We start from the raw sequence: 17,097 nt of genomic DNA, 5'->3' as shown, positions 1-17,097 counted from the left end.
GAGTTAAAAAATAATATACAAATTAAATGCGGTAGGGATAAAGAAAAAAGCAACATCAATATTTTTATATTTCAAGACATGGAAATCCGATTCTGTCTATGTGGTCACACCAATATCTTCTTCTTTTTCTGCCCCAACTCATTATGTGCTTCACCTTCCATGCCACTTCCATGTCGCTGTTTCTCACCCTGCCTCTAAGTGTCTACCCTACGATCGCGATGGTTTTTAAACTTTTCATCTCCGCTGTTCTAAGGATGTTCTTTGTTGTTTCGTTCAATTGATGGCTCTGCTACGAAACAATTTGCCAGCACGATTTGAAGATTCGGGAAAACCGTCGGGTATGTACCCTGTTCCTCGAATCGATACTTTTACTATATTAAATTATCAATCACAATCGAAACTTTTCAATCATCCGACCTGGTTACCGGCGTGAATAGGATCAACTACCACCGGCAAGGGGTAGGGAAAGGTCTGGGAAAGGGATTTAAAGGATAGGAAGGACAAACAACCACGTGTTGATAAAATGAAGGACAACAAATAAGGATAAGAAGTGGGATAGAAACTTTCACAAAGTTTAATTCTAAAATGCACGTTGGATTAACGGCAAGGAGTAGGAAGGGGTCAAGGAAAAGAATCCGTAGGATAGGAAAGGACGAGAATAATTACGTGTTGACTGGGTGAAGGATGTTCTTTGTCTTATTCATGTCAGCTCTAATCTCGAGACCATAGATTAGCCCCGGTTTAACACAGGACATTCATATCTGCACTTTACTATCAATGCGCATGTAGTTGTTTCTCCAGGTGATATCTCCTCTTCAGTCTGTATCCCCTATTCATTGTTGTCACACTATGTATAATCGCGTCGATGACGAGGGCATAAACGAATGGGTTGACCCTATCTTATTCGTATTAGCATCGGCATGTCTTTTGGTGTTATTGGTTCATTTTTTGTTGTTGTAGTGTTGGCTGTGTTCAGATTTCTGATTATATTTACGATTCATGTTGAGATTTGTTACTTTTTCAATATTTCCAGTATATCAGGCAGATTTACTTTATCGCTTTTGTTAGAGCAGCTAAACACCAGTATTCGATCGGCATTAACAAGGTATCAGTTGCTGATCGGTGCAAAGTGCGGTTATGCCTTTGAAGGTCTTTGCAGTAGATTGGGGTTTTGTTCCTTTTTAAAAGATAGTATGATATTTTCGTGGCAGTCCGTTGGTATACTGAATATGGCTATTATTTTCTCAAATATTTTTTCTTCCATTAATTTTGTTTCTAGCTCTTTATCTCTACATTTTATAAGTTCTTTGGGATATTGTCCACTCCCGGACCTTTTCTATTTCTCAGGGTTTCAATTTTCATACTTCCTCCTTCGTAACTAATAATCTCTTCTTCTGCTTCCTGTAATTGAAGTTCTACTGTATTGTCAGTATTATCATATAAGTTTATAAAATATGTTTTCCACTCGTTCAGAGGAATCGTTTTGGCCTGGATGTATTCGTTTATGGGTTTCTTTTTGTTTAAAGCATCTTCCAAACTTTCTTTTGAGCTCCATTAAGATCGTGGTCCATGTTTGTGGAGAACTTTTAACAGTATTCTTCTTTCATTCTTTTGTTTGCCACTTTGCTTTTTTTCTTCGGCCAGCCTTGTTACCTTCTGTGCTTAGTTTTGTTTGTTTCACTACTAATTTGTTAGCTGCCATTTGTCTGCATCTCTTAATTATATTCCAGCTATCTCCGACATTTTTGTCTGCTATGTTTTCTGCTGTAAGTTTTCCACTTAGTCTGCTTTTATATAGATACTTGGCGTTATGACATTATTTAATGGTTCTATGTTGAAATTATTTAATCATTATTGGTCTTTGCTTTATACTTCGATTAACTAAGTTGTGAAGGCTATTAATCGTATGTCTTAGATTTTCTTCGGTGTGACATAAATATTTGTTATCATATAGTTGGTTGATTTCTGGCGTACCGGAAAGTGCATTTATGTTGTTCTTTGTGAGGAAAATAGGTTTGTTTATTCACAGTTTCTTTCTTCGCAGATGTTATTCAGTTGGTCTCCGTTTTAATTTAATATACATATGTTCTAATTTTGTATTTTCATATGATCTTATTTTTGTTCTACATTTTTATTTACGTTCCTCATTGTTAACGGTTGCAATATCAAACGTTCCTATACGCTGCTTATTTCCATATTAAGCGGAAAAGATCAAAGGAGAAACATGAGTAACATTATTTGTTTTTTAACGGTATTTTAAACACATTGCTTGTTGTTTCCACCACTTTAAACGCATTAGCTAATTTGAATATTAATAATAATAAAATCATTAATTAATGATAGGAAACCGTTTAAATGAACAACAGAATATATAGTGTGTTAAATTGAGTTTTACTAAAAGGCCTAGTGTTCGTGGAATCAATAGGAGAAAAAGCAGAAAGACCTTTACCAAAAACAAGATTTGTGGGTTGAGATATATAGTGGGATTTGCGATGATGTCAGTGTTGATGAACTTAAAAGAAAAATGAGAAATTTAGTGCCACAGCTCTTCAGAGAAAAAAAGAAATATTGCACATATCAAAAGTCTACATCTGGAACGTAATTTGTAAGCAAGTGGTTTATCTACAAACAAGGCAAAAATATAGTTCGTCCTTGTACCGAAAAAGGAATTGATTACACAAATGTATTTATTATTTTATTTTGTCACCATTTATTTAATAGTCCTTCTGTCATGGTGCTAGGTCCTATAATAGTAGAAAAAAATGCGCACTTTTATCAAATTTGCCACGTGTCAATTTACCGGTTTCTTTTGCTTTAGTATAAAATGTACCGGATGGAACATAAATGTGTTTTGAAAGTGGACTATGTTATGTATTTAAAATTGTATCAGCCCACAATGGCAATCACAATTTTCTTTTTCTGTAAATCTTTATCACATTGTTCAGAAATTATGAAACTGCACTGGCGTAGACATGCGTTCCCTGTTGCAGAATCATAACGAAGCCTTTACAAGAAAAAGTTACCTTGGTGTGAACAGAACTTTTGATGTTGTTTCTCCTTCCATAAACAGGTTGCGGCAACCAGCAACAAAATGTTCCTCTGTGCTAAGGTGATAAGCTTTATGAGTGAATACACAAACGATGTTGCTAATTATTGGGACATTATTATTAAGTCTGAAATTTAGAAAATGTTTAATAGTTTTCTTTTACAGAAACTCTCGTGGTATAGCGATAATATAATTCTGCCTGAATGGGCAAATCTACCTAACTAATTTGCTTATATATCATCAATACCTATTGAGTGCCTTTAAGAAATATTGGAGAATCAGGTTTACACTTTAGTGTTTACATTGATTTCTCAAAGGCGTTTCACAGAGTTAATCACTAACACTTTTCTTGCAAATGATCAGATTGCAAAATATATTAATAACTTCATGTCCAGTCACTGTCCACTCCACTTGTACGAATTAAAAACTCAAAGTTTATGTTTTCTGTATCGCCTCTTAGGATTCATATACTAGCCTTATTTTATCGAAGACTACTGAATAAGTAACTACAACGATACAAGCAGTATCATTCATTACACTCTTCTTATTGTTTGCTGACGATCTTAAAATTGGGGTCCCTAATGGATGCCGAACTTCTACAAGAGAATCTGAATAGTATCGTCTCACGGTAAGTACATACATACATAATAGTTTGAAGGGTTATTGAATGGTAAATGCCATTTATGCCATAATGTAATAAAACTGTTATTAATAGTATGCAGTTATATGTCTACTTCTCATTGCCTCGATCTGCACTTCAGTAGTGTGATCGGTAACCCTTGGACTACTTCCAAAAAGCATATATCGTCATTTTTATATATATAGTTTACAATTTTTTTTATCTGTTATTCTTATTATCATTAATATTACTGTTATAACTATTTGTTGTTACATCATAGATTTTGCATGTTAAAATACTTTGTAATAAATATCTTTTATATCACTGAATAATCCTTAATTACTTCCTTTACAACCTATTTATGGCATATATTTGAGACGTCTTGTCACGTATCACTTTGGATGTCAAGCCATTTTATTAGGACGTCAAATATTATCACCGTATTCATATGTTATACCAAAAAACTGCAATTGACGTCTTTGAGATGTACTTAGCTGCCTGATAAATTACGTAAGAAAAATGCAAGTTTAAGATGGAAGTAGAAGGTAAGTAAAATATAATCGATATTTTTTCTGTTATAACATGTGAAAATCCACTTCAGATTGAATTATAATCTTTATTGAATTAATATAATGAAATTTGCTTATCATATGTAGCAACCTATACTAAAGAAAGAAATAACATTTTAAGATGGTTGATACAGCAATATTATTCAATTTTTCTATCTAGAAATGAAGAAAAAGTTATATTTAAGATTCGTCAGAAATTTGACAATAATACCCACAAGCTAGACTCAGGCTAATTTAAAAGTGAAAAATAATTAAATTAAAAGAAATTAATTGATTGTTGTGATTACATTTAAAATTAATTCGTTTCGGAAGTAAATACATTATGTAAAAATGTAATTGTAAATATTTGGACTTCTTAATAGGTGGCTTTACTTAGTTATCAGAGACAGACGTTCAAACTTTTTAACTAAAACAGTAAAGATTGAGGCATTATTACACAAGTTGAAATTTCGGCTCCCTATTACAACAAAATGATATAAATTAAAGCAAAATAAAAAATCCACAAACCAAATATTACATTGATAAACCCCAGAGATTTAAATTAATAAACGTCCTGCGTAGCCGTTAAGATTATGCAAAAATAAACTGTTCTAAAGCTTTCATTTTACAATTTTTCAAATAACAAAACGTTGCCGATGCCAAAAACTCAGTCCGCCAAACGCCCCGTACTTGGTGCTTAAAGCTTTTGTCGAAGCGAGACAAACATAAAGTGATTTACGATAAGTTCCAAACTCTGTATAATGTATAAGAAATATCTAAATACTGAACAGAATTGGGCCCTTAACAATTAATATTTAAGTACCATTTTTACTTCGTTGAGGGAACTTATACTCAGAACGTACATTGTTACTCCCACTACCACAGGTCCCCCTAGAAAAACGTAATATTAGCATATCAAGTGCGGTGGGACATTAAGCACAATAATTGCGAGATGTGTCTGAAAATAATACATAAGCTCGGCACGTATGTATATAAGAGTAATAAATAGGACGAGGACTAAAAGCACTTAAACCTAATGCATTTCCGGAATTTTTTGCTGTAATAGTCAAGGACCCTATTGCAAAAATTGATTTTATTGCTGATTTTATATTTGTCATGCTAATTGCCCATTTGTGTTATATATTCTGTTATGAAAACTAATTGGCTTATTGCTTTTATGATTTCTTTAATAGGTAAAGTTCTTAAATTAAAAATGCATTTGAATTTTACCATACTTTTTGCAACTTTTGAATATTTATACAGGAATATTGCTATTTCTTAGGAGATTCACCTTCCGGTGGTACGTATTTAGTATTAGAAAAAAAAACAAATTTCCGATCCTCCATTTTTCACTCTTAAGTCAAAATGGTGGATGGGTGCCATCTTGGACAAACAATTGAATAATAAAATGAAGGAACAAGCCGCACCACTATTTTGTAATTGAATAAAGTTACTATTGCGATGAAGTATCTCAAACCCCATTTATTATTAAAATTTCGTAATAGTGAGTGCGTGTTATCCATGAATAAAAATATAATGGAAAGTGAGATCTTGCTATTGAAAAGGTGCTAATACCGATAAGACCTACCATTTCATTTGATTTTTCCAAGATCTATCGATTGTGAAAGTTCGAATTCTCATTGTTACGTCGATGAATAATTGACCCGCTGGAAAGCTACGCTTAAATATTGATAAAAAAAAACGAGTAAAAACATTAAAAGGAAGAAGTTTTATGGATATTTGCACACTCTTTTCAAAAATAATAAAAATATTTTTATGAAAATATATTGTTTTATTGAGTGGGGACAATATGTGCCCTATTAACCTAATCAGCCAAGTCAAATTTTTGCAATGGATGCACAACCGAAAAAAATGTTTTTTAATTTAAAAAAAAAAAACAGCAACAAAATAAGCGATCGTTTTTCCTACTAATGAACTTTCAAAATTGTATTTTATATCGAAAATTGAGTAAAATAATGCAAACTTATAACTATTTACTCTTGCAAATTAACTTTAATTGATTTTGGTATTTTCCTTTGGTATCTCCATAGATATATGCATAATAATTATGGATCGAGGCCATTTATGTGTAAAATTCGTTAACGTTTCGAAATCAATATACTCGACTATAATTATATTATATGCGTTTGACGGGCTGAGCGTATCTAATATAATTAAATATTCTAATTACAGGTGAAATTTATATTATAATTTGCATTAAATATAATAGTGTTTATAACGTCGTTTAATAATTTTGTTATTTATAAAAATAACAATTGGTAATTTACCTGTTTAGTAGTACCTTTCTTAAATAAACGTTAAAAGGACTACAGCACATTTTTTAATAAGAGGCAAAAATAATTTGGTAGAAATGCGGATTAAATAAAATTTACTAAGAAAAAAGGTCTTTTATTATAAAATCGACATTATGACACTAATTTATTCCATCTTTAGGGCCAGCAAGTTATAGTTGGGCAGAAACATTTGAAATTTCGTGCTAGGAACCCAGAAATGGCTCTAAAAATTGCACAAATTAATACCGAAATGTTGGTTTTAGAGTGACAAAGTCTTCAGAAATAAATTCATTTTTCAGGAAAAGGTATATTGTTTTAAAATTTCATGGAAGGTAAAAATAATTTCCTAAAAGAAGTAACATACTTCAATTCAACTGCTTGGAAAGTATCTGAGAGTTTAGGAGCTTTAGGCTTTTTTTTAGGATTAGACATTCAGAAAAGGTCCAGATTATAGAAAGTTAATATGCTGAATTATCAAGAATAATCATAATCTTAGTCACGTATCAGAAGTCCGACTTTTTGGCAATTAAACCAATGTTGTTTAAGATTAAATGAATTTTGTAAAAAACCGTATAATAAACATTATAAAATATCCGAATATTTCTGAAGAAATCCAAAAAAAAGAAGAATCATTTTACCATGTGTTATTCCAGATTTAAACTATTTAATTGCTCGACTGTAGCAGAAAATCACCCTGTTTACTCTCTCGCATATATCACAATAGAAATAAATTTCCAAAGAATGGCTCTCAGTCCTCACAGAACCTTCAATGGTTAAAGAATGAAAAAAGAATTTTTGGGTTGGAAACCATTAACCACACTGTGCAAACATTATTCGAGGGAAGCAAGCTGCCTGCTATGATATGGATAAATTTGGCATGACACATCCTTGAAATTAGTGATACTCGTTGGCCGGGCTCAGGATCGATCACGATCTTAGACAAAACCTTTTATTATTCGGGAAACGTGCTTAGCCATCGACATGAAGTGGGCATCTTACTGAATTCCAACATAGCGACTTGCATACAGTTGTAGATTACGTACCATTATCTGATCGATGCATGTTCATACAACTATCTGAAAAGCCAATAAATATTAGCTTCATTTAGGTATACCCTCCGACCGGCGCTTAACTAAGTTATACCAGGAATGAAGTTACCTTTGTTATAAGTGACCTAAATACGAAAGTCGGACAGTGAAACTCATCAGATAAGGTTGGGAGCTTTGGATTGGACCAAAGAAATAACAGAGGGCACAGGTTAAAAGAGTTCTGTCAGAAAAACAAGTTTGTAATAGGCAAGGAAAAACTCAGCTGCAGATTGACCTTAACATCAACCTTCAACAAGTAAATCAAAGCCAACTGAAAGCAGTCGACACGCTATCTGGACCTAAATATCTATAATGCTTAAAGAAGATAGACTAGCGAAGTTGTGGAGCTGATGTACAAGACCTGGAATAAAAAAACAAAAATACATGGAACATAAACTCATTCATAAAATTTTATTCTAAACTGGAAGACTTACAGTGAAAACATGATGGTTTTAACCTACATGAAAAAAATAAAGGAAATATCTGAAGAAATTAAGCGACAAACACCATATAAATTATTTAATTGTAGTCACCAACAAGCAAAATACACCACCAAGGAAATGAAGTACAAGTGATATAAGAAAATTGCATGCGAGGTTTATTTTCCAACCTACGAGAGTACTAGCAATAATAAGAAAGCTCTTACCATAATTAAATGTGGACATGAACGTTCCATTAACCAACTGAAGAAAAATAGAAGCTCAGCATTTATTAACTTAGTTAAGATAACTCTAATATAAATAATTGTACCATTCTAACAGAATGAGTATAGTTTTTATGTATTTCTATTTCCAAAAAGCTGACTCATCGCCAATGCAATAACTTTAGGGTGACTCTTTGAGCGAAATGGATCAGTCCTTTTAATTTAAAAACAATATATCTTGTTTAGTCTTTTACTAATTAAGGTTCCTGTTGATGTTTACTTTTGATTACTCTTAGTGTTTTTTTTTAAATATCCGAATATCTACCAATATATTTTGCTTCTCATTACTTTTCATTATTATTTCCTACATTACAAGGATTTAATTATGAAAAAAAAATGGGTGCCATTGTTACATCTAATGCAATTTTTTCTGTTTATAACCAACTTAAATTTAACTCGACTCAGGGGTTTGTTACGCCGGCAATTAGACTAGTTTGCCTAAATTTAAATAAAAGAAAGGTTAAGTGGTTGCATTTTTAATTTAGTTAGGCACAAGAACGATCTTCCAAGATTGTTATTTTCTTTTTAAAAAAATCTCAACTCTCAATCCGAATTAGTTGTTTAAATAAATTAAACTGAAACACTTTAATATTTAACTTGGTCTAATTTTTATCACCAGTAAGAAAAAAAGATTTGCATCAGGTTTAAAAATAATACCCAAAGCGTTTTTTTTTTAATTAAATCATTGGGTCTAGGTGCACAATGGCGCCCAACGTGGAACCACTTTTCCACTATAAAAACGTGATTTTTACGCCATATCAAAAAAACCAACCCTAACACTCTCCAAAACATTAATAAATGCGTTAAATAAACCAATTGACGTTACGCGAATAACAAAAAAAAATGCGTATAGTAAAAAAAATTCGAAACACGCAAAACCTGCCAAAGAGATGGGGGGAGAGAGAATCGAGCAAAACATACACCTCCTGCTTTGATCTCGGTTCTCACCCCCCGGTTGCTAAGCAACCGCCGGCATCGATTTCGACCCCACCCATTTGCCCCGGCGGCGGCTACGACGGACGCTCAGCTGCTGGGCTCGTATGTAACGGTCATAGTTTAAGAGCTACCCGAGCTGCCCTCTTTAGTTCACTATTATTCTTATCAAAAAATTTAAAGGAATTCGTTTAGTTGAGAGTAGAGGGTGCCCCAAATTCGAGGGTTACCATTGGAATCTCGGAAACCGTAAGAGTTACGGGGTCGGTTAAATGGAGGCAAAGTTGCGCAATTTGGAGCTTAATGAGATGACGTTTAAATATTTTTAAAATTCCGGATCCTTCCGGAGTTATCCGAAATTTGTCAAAATCGTTTTTATCTTCTACCGACTTTATTTAAAGAGACATCGGAAAACAAAAAAATAAAAAAATAAATGATCATCATCATCACCTATCTGTTGGCGGAACAAGAATGGGACGTGTTTAACAATATTGTTATCTTGAAACCATTATAAACGAACAATGCACAAGAAATAAAATATCGTATAGAAAAAGCAAGATCAAGCCATCTTCAAAAGTCACAACATATCTTAACTTAAGCCTTAACCAAGCCACTTAAGATATGTCTATGTCTTTTCTATTTTATTATTAGGCATAGAAGCCTAGACTTTCACAGAAGCCACTAAAAATCTGGAAGCATATAAAATGTGACTGTATAGGAAAAGGCTCCGAATATGATGGGCAGCTCACATTACAAATACAGAAGTGTCAGGAAGAATGAAAAAAGATCTAGAAGTCATGTATGTACAATCTATATTCCTTACTGCCAACCATAATACAAGAAAAGGTATTGGGTAAAAGAGGACCTGGAAGAAGAACATTATACCGTTTTATGGTATTCATATATATCATAGGCTTGGGAAATGCTCCAAGCCTATGATGAATTGGAGCATTTCCCAAGCCTATGATGAACCTCCAGTAAAAATGTTTCGAGTATTTACAAAAAAAAAATAATTCCCAGCTTGATTGTCAATATCTAATATAGATAGGTACTTAAAGCACAAGAAGAGTTGAGAGAGATAAACCGCTTCCAAATATAATTGGCCAGGAAGAAGAAAAAAGTTGGAGAAATGAGCAAAATATTAATTTATTAAAGGCCTTAAGCTTAAATATTGCTTTGTAAAGGCACTAATATAATATGCCTGACGTGTGTTCATAGTCAGAAATATAGAATGAAAATAAAGTATGTTCTGAGCAATATCCTAGGAATAGGTCCTAATTATTATACAAGGTGTCTACTATAAAAACCGCCAAACTTGAAGAGGTGATGAAATAAGTCATTTGCAATAAAAATGTCGTATAACAACATTTTTTCAAAAAGTTGTTAGTTCTTCTGGTATTAGTTCTTTGTTTTTTTTTTCATATAAACAAAAATATCTCCGTTATTCTTACCACCACATAAAATGTAGTTATATCATCTGAAAGAAAATTAAATTTGCTATAAGATGGGTGTGCTTAAGTTTTTGAGTAATTTTTTATACCGGGTGTTATCAGAAGTTAAATGTAACATTTGGGAAATGTGCAAAATTAGTGGTAAAGTCCAGTGCAACGATATATTAGAATGGTCACCCGTCAAAACACCAGCATTTTACTTCTCAAACAATGTAAATAGAAAGTGAATGACATTGTTTGGCAGGTGGAATGATGGTGTTTTGACGGGTGACCATTCTAATATATCGTTGCACTGGACTTTATATTTTTCGTTGTCGTTTTTCTAAAATTTGATAAATAAGGACATTTTTTTTTCAACAAAAACTACTGCATTTCATATGCTTTCCAATGATATACTTACTTTTGTAATAGCTATTTATTTTCGCAGCAATATCATGAGCAAAAGAAAGAAAACCACAAAAAATTGAAAATTTTCAAATTTTATATTCCTTGATTGACCGAAATTAAAAAATCAAAATTTCATTAAACAAACCTAAAATTATAACAATTTTCAAAATGTCTTCCTCTTGTTTAATATATTTGATGCATCTTCTTCTGACACTATTAACAACCCGTTCAAGTTCAACGCGTTTTTGTCGCATTTCATTGCAACGCACACTAATTCGATTAATTAGTTCGTCTCGAGTATTAATGTTAATATTATAAACATTAGATTTAAACTCAGACATAAAAGTCAAGGGGCAAAGGTCAGGGCTTCTGGGCGACCATCTTACCTGACCGTATCTTCCGATCCATTTCTCCCCAAAGCATTGATTCAAGGAAACCAAAGTTCCTGTCTAGTGGCTAAGGGGATTTCTTCCAGAGAGTCAACAAGGTCATTATTTAATAAATTTGAAAACTCATTGGAACTGAGCCGATCAGGAAATATTACAGGCCCAAAAAGGCGACCTCTCATTAATCCTATTCATACGTTGACCCTTATCTCATGTTAAAAATGTGAAACAACAGTCGCATGAGGGGTTTCTGTATACCGTATATGGTTATTTCTTAAATTCATTATTCCGGCTCTTGTAAATGTTGCTTCATCTGTCCAAAATATTTGATCTGTTCCCCACTCTTGCAACTTATTCAAGTACAGACGCCACTAAAAAGCACCCGATTCCCGCCGGTGATCGCGTATGTTCGGAGAAAAATTCGGTCGTTTGACGTGAATGACAAGAATAACGAAACGAATGTTCCCGCTTTTTTTGCGTTTGTTGGTTGTTTACTTTCGTAAAAAAGCTTCAATTAATTTGATCGATTATTCCAATTATACTGAACTTTCCTTTGTTTCTTTGTGAAATATTAACCATATTGTTGCTCATAGTGTTTTAAAAAATACTTGAAAAGCTGTAATTATTCCAATTCAGCGATTTTAGCTGTAAAGATGGACGGCCCTACTCAAAACCATCAGAATCAGGACCAAACTATCAACAAAAATATGTGCCACTTATGCAGTAAAATGTTTTCTCCCATTTCAGCTAAGAACAAACATATTAAGGTTATTCATAAGCAGCAGCTCCCAGATAACCCACAGTCACACATTTCTTGTCCCTTAAGAAACTAAGTATTCTTGTGAGAGTTATCAAAAACTTGAAGCTTATTTACAGGTAAGTCATGATATCAAAATAGAGTCCTCAACTTTTAATTTTTCCAGCGAAGAAAGATTTGAGGAATAGTTAAGAGAGCATAAAATAAGCACAAACTATGCACTTCTTCGCACAAGGAAAATAATTGAAGACAAGATTGAAAAAGTATATTGTTGCAATCGAAGCGATTTTAGAGGTAAATTTGTAGCAATTTTAATTCAAGCAAAGTATTTATTACATACTGTACATATTCATTGTACTATTTAGTGAAAGATTGTTAAACATGTATTTAATGTGTAGCTGTTTCTAGGATTTCAAATCAAATGTAATAAGAGAACAATAAAATGTAGTGATTCCATTAAAATGAATGGTGTATGTCCTTCTCGTTTAAATGTCAAGATTTATGGTGCAGGTAACATATAGTCCTTTAGGGTATCCACACAACGGGCCTGGATGATCACCAGTATATAGCATGGCTATAAGCCTTATTTTTGTATTGTCTTTATGGTGTGTGAGCAAAGGAAGGGAAGCGATTCTGTTTTAGGTGAACTCCAATGTTCTTCCAATAATATTGAAGCTAGCCATAGTGTAGAAATTGAAACGTTTGTTAATGAGAAGATGACTGAAAATCAACAAGTAGCAGTACAACGATTGAACAAGCAATCAACAAGAGAAATTAAAATTGAGAGAGTATCAAACTTTTTAAGATCTTTAAACGATGAATGGTAATTAAATGATGATAAGTAAGTTATCTTTTTATAAAATTATATAAGATGTATTAACATATACCTGTAAATGTCTAGGTGCATGAGACAACTGACATCAATGATGAAACAGGTAAATAAGACAAATACAGGTAAACGAAAAATGGACAAACAAGTTTACAAAGAAGAAGAAGGAGCAGTAAATAAAAAAAATTGTATATTTTTTCTATTTATCAGTATTTTTTTTTATATAATAGTAGGTATATTCTTATAGTTTTAAGTATATATGTATATGTGTATTTTAATTTTTTATGTAAGCTTTAGGCAAATATTTGAAAAAAATATTGCCTATCTCATAGGTTTCTTGCAGTTTCTTCTTATGAGTATTAATCGAAACTGCAAATTGTAAATTATTATTTTAGCATAAAATAATTAAGTTTCTTTTTAACTCAGTCATATACTTATCTTTGCAGCATTTATAAAATAAAACTTTTAATATATGGTACATTTATATAACAGTATAATTAATTAAATCCATTGTGTTTTCACTCACCAAAATTACCTCTCTACCTAGGTATAAAAGTAATTTAAAAAAATAGGTACTTATTTCAAAAAGGTACTTATTTAAGATTAAAATTAAAGTACAATACTACAATATTTTATAAATTTTGTTTTCCATTTATTTATTTTTTCTAAATATACAATACCCTATTGTTTAAGTTGGGCTTTTCCTTTTTATATGTCCACATATAGAGAACTTAATAGTTATTTGTATAACAAAAGGGAGCAAAGTGCATAATTTTCTTACGTGGATGAAGTTTGATCCAGCAAAAGCATCCACAGTGAGGAAATGACACTGCTCCTACAGTATTCATATAATTTTTTCTACTTTCATTCTTATTAATAAGCACAATTTAATCTAAAAAATTATTAAAAAAAAAATAATAAGCAAGATATAGTCAAATAAAAAAATTCAATTAGACAGGGAAATAAAATTAAAAATTTTCTTATTAGGTAGTAGAAAAATAAATTTTTCAAATAACACTTTCTCAAAAATAAACTATAGTAATTTTAAATAATATCCAAAATCAAATTAATCCATTCCGCCCAAACAAAATTTAAAAAAATATTTATTCAAAAGAAAATAATTCAATTTCCATTCCATTGGATCATTCAACCAAACTGCATTTTTTTGATACTTACGTTAGGGTATTATATATAAACTTAATAATTCAATTTTCTTGTTTGCATCCTTTATTTATATTTAATTTATTTAAAGAATCAATAATTATTAATATTCCAGAAATGCTATTTTTTATTTTAATTAAATTATTATTCCATTAATTATTATTGCGAGAAACCGCTGCTTCTAGCAGCAAACGTTGCTCTTTTGTTGGTTGCCCGCCATTCACATAATATTTAAATATCCGAATGGGACATTCGGAGATAGCCGAATGGTGACGGGAATCGGGTGCTTTTTAGTGGCGTCTTTCAAGTACCACCTACAGAATTGAAGCCTCATCTCACCATCCACTGGCAATAAATCCTGAACTTTTTTCAAATGAAACGGATACAAATAATTTTTTTAAGAACTCTATGTACAGTGGAATGGTGAATGCTTAATGCAGCATCAATGCGGCGAATACTTCTAGATCTATCTTCTGTAACAGCTCTCATAATCGCAGGTTCTTGTCTCCAGTTTCCCCACAGCGTCTGAACACTTCTGCAAATGTACTTCTATGGAGTTGCCGTCAATTAGGAAAACGAAGCGCATACTCCCTTGCTGCCTCTCGCGAGTTTCCATTTGCAACACCGTAAATAAATAAGATGTCCCGATATTCAATGTTTGTGAAATTAGGCATTATTTTTTTAAGCACATTTAAATCAAATTACTTCTTTAACTACTTTAAGTCGAAGTGAAAACTTAACGACAGTTCTTGTCAAATTGTAAATATCTATGCTTTTGTTTTAAAATCAAGTAATACATGGTTTGTGAATTTCCTTCTTTTGCGGATTCATTGCCATTTACAAAAGAAGGAAAACCTGTTTTTTTTCTTAAAGAATGAATATCGCGATGTGTTATTTATTTACGGCTTCTCTAATGGAAATTTGTGGAATTTATGTGTTAGGGAAGATAGATCTACAAGTACTCACCGCATTGGTGTTCAAAATATCAAGAAATATAAAATTTGAAAATTTTCAATTTTTGTGGTTTTCTTTTTTTTCCCATGATATTGCTGTGAAAATAAATAGCTATCATAAAAATAAGTTTATCATGAGAAAGCATATTAAATGCAGTAGTTTTTGCTAAAAAACAACATATCCCTATTTACCAAATCTTAGAAAAACGACAACGAAGAAGATACCACTAATTTTGCACATTTCCCAATGTTACATTTAACTCTGATAACACCCGGTATAAAAAATTACTCAAAAACTTAAACACACCCATCTTATAGCAAATTCAATTTTCTTTCAGATGATATATCTAAATTTTATGTGTTGGTAAGAATAACGGAGATATTCTTGTTTATATGAAAAAAAAACAAAGAAATTTGATAAAATCAAAAAATGTTAAACACCAGAAGAACTAACAACTTTTCGAAAAAATATTATACGACTTTTTTATTGCAAATGACTTGTATAATCACCTCTTAAAGTTTGGCGGTTTTTATAGTAGACACCCTGTATACATAGCAGCATCTGTGAACCTTCTTGAAATAAATTAAGAATTTTGAAGAGTATTTCCATAGCCAATTCTCGTTAGCTTTCACAGTAATTTCTAAAAACCCACCTAATCCTAAAATTGCATAGCTCTTAAGTAATCAATTCTAATATAAGATTAAAAGGTAATTTCTCTCAATTCCTTCAAATTTTCCCATCTAATTTTAGTCATTTTACTCAAAGGTCAGCTAGCTCTAACCTATCGGTCATGTCCGAGGTAAAACGAGCGAAACCCGAAACATTCTGGGCTCCCCTTTTTGCTCAACTACGAGATAAAATTGGACCGGCACGTGACGTCATCGCGGATAGAGATGTTGTCGGGGCTGATAGAGGTCTCTATATATGTTCAACCTATTTTTGGAACAGCCTGCTTGAGACTGTTTTGAGATTTGTGGCTGCTTATAGATTGTTTTGATTGTTATTTGGAGAGTCCCGCGGGGTTTACTCTATATATATCTCTTTATCTTGTGTACAGGAAAACTTAGTAGGTTGCCGCCGATTAAATTGATTTGAGTATAATTCAATTGTCAAAGTGGCTGATTTTCGGGTTTAAGGATCAATAGATAAATGTTGAAGTTTATTTAAATTGGTCGACGTTTTGCTTGAGTATATTGGCTTCTTCCTACAACGTTTTAGAATAATAATAATTATATAGTCATTGTACTATACACCCTTAATATTTGTGCATCCTTTTGTTAAATTCACTAAGTTCTAAATCAGCTGATTTAAAAAAAATATATGCTATGCATAATTTTAATGGGTATGGCTCAACTTAATGTATCATAAATCTAAACCATTTTATACTTTGCATCTTGTTTTTTTACCGAATCGAATTTTTCGTCCAATAATATATTTGGATTTGTAATTAAAAGGATTAACATTATTTCGTAGTGCCCTGAAGAAGTCCACCTTGTTTGGCGAAACGGTGATCAATAGGATTTTAATTTATTAATCGCCGAAGGTGAAAAATTCACTCCTTTGACTAAGATGTATCAGCCAAATAAAATAAATTCGATTATCAATAAAAAGGGGCGTATTTTTATGGGTTTCGCTTCATGTTTCATGGCTTATTAAAAATTAATTACATCAAAGGGTTGATGACCAAAAACTATATTCAATTCTTACTTGGGAAATAAATCTCGACTACAAAATAAAATGCTTTACACGCTAAGGCAACTAAATTATAGTTCTTTTTAATTTTGCCAATTTTTTTGTTTATTTATATACCTATTATTGTACTATTTTTTTTTTGTTTAGTTTGTATAATATTATTGCTTTCATTCAATTTTTATCTTTTATAAGCAAAACTTGCTTTTGTTTCTGAGTTAAAATGTTTGTTGTCTTTATTTTGAACTTTCA

The 17,097-nt window shown here is 31.8% G+C and overlaps 1 protein-coding gene and 1 long non-coding RNA gene across 8 annotated transcripts in view; one reads left to right on the top strand and one right to left on the bottom strand.

The window, feature by feature from the left end:
* LOC126739081 (gamma-aminobutyric acid receptor subunit beta) overlaps positions 1 to 17,097 on the bottom strand; it is a 177,295-nt gene that overhangs the window by 115,420 nt on the left and 44,778 nt on the right. The gene's annotated exons all lie outside the window — the stretch shown is intronic.
* On the top strand, positions 11,628 to 13,351 carry LOC126739083 (uncharacterized). The gene is made up of 3 exons (XR_007661548.1): positions 11,628 to 12,506; positions 12,621 to 13,053; positions 13,114 to 13,351. It is a non-coding gene; the product is annotated as an uncharacterized LOC126739083 (long non-coding RNA).

Source organism: Anthonomus grandis, chromosome 8 (assembly GCF_022605725.1).
Source record: "Anthonomus grandis grandis chromosome 8, icAntGran1.3, whole genome shotgun sequence".
NCBI classification, from domain to species: domain Eukaryota; kingdom Metazoa; phylum Arthropoda; class Insecta; order Coleoptera; family Curculionidae; genus Anthonomus; species Anthonomus grandis.
The sequence above is the reverse complement of the archived record's forward strand: the minus strand, read 5'-3'. Positions and strand labels throughout refer to the sequence as shown.